At 37.1% G+C, this 4,228-nt stretch overlaps 1 long non-coding RNA gene across 1 annotated transcript; it reads left to right on the top strand.

Moving 5' to 3' along the window:
• The first annotated feature begins 1,608 nt into the window (after nt 1–1,608).
• LOC116405980 lies at nt 1,609–3,127 on the top strand. The gene is made up of 2 exons (XR_004219065.1): nt 1,609–2,646; nt 3,072–3,127. It is a non-coding gene; the product is annotated as an uncharacterized LOC116405980 (long non-coding RNA).
• Nucleotides 3,128–4,228: the final 1,101 nt, after the last annotated feature.

Consider the following 4,228-nt stretch of genomic DNA (forward strand, 5'->3'; position numbering starts at 1 on the left):
CTGATTCCTTAAAAGTTGGTTAGTGTTCTTGTTCTGTTTTTTTTTTTTTTACCTTGAGTTAGTTACATTGTTTTTTGTAGGGAGCTGAATCCTTTCTTGGGAACGTTTTGGCGAGCATGGATGCTGTTTATTTTAGTTGGACGCCCACTGCAAAATCTGTTTTGGAGTTTGTCCGATCTGTTCGTGATGATACCAATCTGTTATGATCATATTGCATTTTGAAGTTTTGGGTATTTTTCTTTGGTTCTTTTCTACTTCCAATTTCTGCTTATTTTTTATTCTTTCGTATGTATATTATTTTTTAATGGTCACACGTTGAGCAATGTCTTTCTTTTAAGTCATTGGCTACTTTGTACAGAGAAGAACAAAGTGAACTATGTTATCGTTCTACTCTTTCTACCCCATTTCTATAAAGAAGCAAGAAAACACCTAACAGGCATATCAATCTGCTTAAACATTCAATTGGCCATTTAGTCTTTTGGGATTTAACATTGTGCCATTCTTGTCGTTGCCCTTAAATCTCCTCACAAACTCTTTGTTCTTCCAACAATCATTGAGAAAGATCCCTAGAATCGGAGCCCCATGACTTTCCTTTTCTCCACGCCGGCCAGAATTTTGCCCACTCTCGAAACAAAATCTTTCCAACCCTATTTTTCTTTACAACCTATTTCCAAAAAATTCATTTCGCTTTTTGGAAAATCATCGTCTATGTCGAAACCTGCATCTTGGAACTGATTGTTCTCGATCAAGTCCAGTGCTGAACCCCGAATGGACTGCAAGGATCACGGGTGAAGGTTTATTTCTTTCTTATCGTTGGTTAGAGTTTTTGTTTTGTATTGTACTGCCTTGACTTAATTCCATTATTTTTGAAGAATTTAAAGTTATGGGTTTTGATGATCCTTTCTTAGGAACGTTTTGGCAAGACTGTACACTGCCTATCTGAGTCGGAATCCCACTGCAATATCCATTTTGGAGCTTATTCGATCAATTCATGTTGATACAAATTTTTTATAATCATAATGCATTTGGAAATTTTGGGGTATTGTTCTTCGTTCCATTTTTTTTTCTACTTCCAATTTCGTTTTCAATTTCTGCATATTTTTTATTCTTTCTTATGTATATTGTTTTCTAATGCTCATATGTGGTGCAATGTCTTTCTTTTAAGTCATTGGTTTTTTGGTGAATAGAAAAACAAAGGGAACTATGTCATCGTTCTACTGTTTCTACGACATTTCCATAAAGAAGCAAGCCAGATCAAACATTCTGCCATTCTTTTGGTTCCCTTAAATATCCTCACAACCTCTTTGTTCTTCCAACAATCATTAAGAAAAATCCTTGTAAACCGAACTCCATGTCTTCCCTTTTCTCCCCACTAGCCGGAGTTTTTCCCACTCTCCACACAAAATCCTCTCAACCTTATTTTTCTTGACTACCCATTTCCAAAATTTTCATTTCCTTGGAAATTCTTTGTCGATACCGAAACCTGCAGCTGGGAATCGATTGTTGTCGATCATGTCCCGGTGCTGAACCTCCCAATGGACTGCAAGGATCAACGGTTAAGGTTTATTCTTTTGTTATCGTTGGTTTGAGTTCTTGTTCTGTTTTTTTCTGCTTTGATTTAATTGCATTGGTTTTGAAGAATTTAACGTTATGGGTTGTGATGCATGTTGATAGCAAGCTGAATCCTTTATTAGGAATGTTTTGGTGAGCATGGAGTCAGTTTATCCGAGTCGGAATCCCACTGCAAAATCTGTTTTGGGGCTTGTTCGATCTGTTCATCATGATACAATTTGTTGAGATCATATCGCTTTTAGAACTTTTGGGGTATTTTTCTTCCTCCCATTTCTTCTACTTCCAACTTCATTTTTATTTTATGGATTGATCATTCAATTTCAGCAAACCCACTGGTTATGGTCAAAAGCATATTTAAGTTGAAGATATAGTATTACATTTACCTCGTAAGTTTTTGGATGAATTGGTGATTTAACATGGTCTAGAGTGGATAGTTTAGGAGGCTGTTAGGCCACCATTGTTGTTTACCTATAATAGAAGAAAGAAAAATAAGGCACGTTAGGAACCAACAACAGTTACTTAAAAAAGATGACAGTTATCTAAAACTGGAAGTTAAATGGATGAGAGGGAGGTGGGAAAGGGCAGGCAGTTTTTAGTAAAAGGAAGGGCCTGCAATACTCCATGAGAGATAGGGGAAGCAGAGGGCTCACGATCTTGTTCTGGTTTTAATTGTAGTATTTTGAATTGTGTTTATTTGTGTTTTGGATTAGGAGGGTTTCTTTGCTTGTTGTTTGTAATTTCTCTGTAATTTTCTTTTTATTGTAACTTTGAGTTTCAAATGTCAATATAATAGGGAACAGTACATCAGTGTTCTATCAAGGTTGTATGTTCAAAAGTGAGTAGATAGTTGAGGAGGTCCAATGTTCAAAAGTGAGTAGATGGTTTAGGAGGGTCCTATGTTCAAAAGTTTGCTGGTGTGTATCTTTGTTGGCTCGACATGTTTTTAATTTATGATTGTTGTTGGTGGAGAGAGCGGAAGATGCCGGGGACAGCTTGGAGAAGATCAAGCGGCAGCTGGCCTCTGGGTCTGGTCGGAATTTGTTGCAGGGTCCCCTTCTAAAGCGATCTGAAACAGTAAACTAACGCATTGCAACTCTTTCTGTCTTTCCTTTTGTTTTGAATTGATGGTTACTGCTTAATTGCGCTGCCTTTAGGTCTTCCATTTAAATCGTTCTGACTGTTTTAGTGATATTTGAAGACTTAATTAAATCACCTAGAAGTACTTATTAAGATTAGGACGTCGGGATTTGTGATTTCAAGGAGATTAGAAATGTGAGAAATGCCCATGTTCGTGATCTAACTGTCGACATATTTGTGTTTATGAATATGGCCGTCGATGTGATAGTATTCTCAGACTGTTTTGTAGTGCGCATATGCAGAATTGTGGTCACATTTGATCAGCCTTCTATTTTCTGCGTTTCTGTTCTTAGACAGCATTTTTTTATGGCAATGAGCCTTCATTGTAGCAAATCTGATTTTCTCTATTACAATGTTTGCAGTTGAGGAAATGGAATGAGCGATGGGTAGTTTTGGACCCAACAACAGGGAAAATGGAGTAACCATACGTCCCATTTACACTGTTTTTGGTCCTTCCTTGCTTGGTTCAATGTAGTAATATGTTGGTGGAAACAGCTCATTTCTAATGCTGCTGCCGATGGTGATGGGGTCAATGGACCTCTGCCAAGAGTGTTCATATCACAAATTGTTGTGGATTAGTTGAGTAAATAAACTCAGGTGCGTTTCACCGAATTCTCGATATGAAGAAATCTGAATATATTTTTTCCTTCTGAAATTTGGCTACAAGCTGTATCTTGGTGCTGCAGTAAGTGTATTGTTAGCGATGTAGTAGGCATAAGGTGGGAATAGGATGCATTTTGTGTTTTATCCATTTAAGTTTTTGGTTTATGCAACAAAACCTTAGCTTGAATTACAACTTCATATCATTTTTCCTACTGCATTCAGTACATAATCAGAAGATACACTGAATGTTCTTGCATTGGGAAGAAGCATGCTGCTTTGGCTGGTTCTCTGGGTTCCTTCACATGGGAAAAGCCTTTGCATTCAGAGTTTGAGCAATTAGCAAGGCTTTTAATCTCCCATGACTCTGAAACTTATGTTATTTAGGTCACCATATTATCGTGGAGAATGAACCAAATTTCATTTCTGAATTGTGATTTCACCAAGAATTTGAAAACAAAAATGCATATTGTTTTCTTTCTGATTCTCTTTTATTGCGTATTATTTTTTATTGGTCATTTACCTCCCACAGATGACATGAATAGCGCCAAACAACTACAAAGAGAACTGCCACACTCCTATAATTGCTGCTAACCTACCTAACTAAGAATATACGACAATCTCGAAAATGTGCCAATGAGAGACATCATCAGATCCAGAGATCAAGTTTGCCAAGAACTACTCATAGTAGAATTTGCAAATATGTGGTGCAAACTGAGCCAAGAATAGACAACTCCAACCTTTTTGGAATAGACGTGGTTATCAACCTTTTGACTCTCTTCTTCTTTTCTTTCCTGACTTGGATTCACTGCCCTGATCATTGGATGAATTTAGTGACTTTCCCTTTGAGTTCTCCATTGTTTTCCCAGAAGTTTATGAATGCTTCACATCTCCACTTTCTTTTTCTTTTGCTTTTGAA

Source organism: Cucumis sativus, unplaced genomic scaffold (assembly GCF_000004075.3).
Source record: "Cucumis sativus cultivar 9930 unplaced genomic scaffold, Cucumber_9930_V3 scaffold53, whole genome shotgun sequence".
Taxonomy (NCBI): Eukaryota; Viridiplantae; Streptophyta; class Magnoliopsida; order Cucurbitales; family Cucurbitaceae; genus Cucumis; species Cucumis sativus.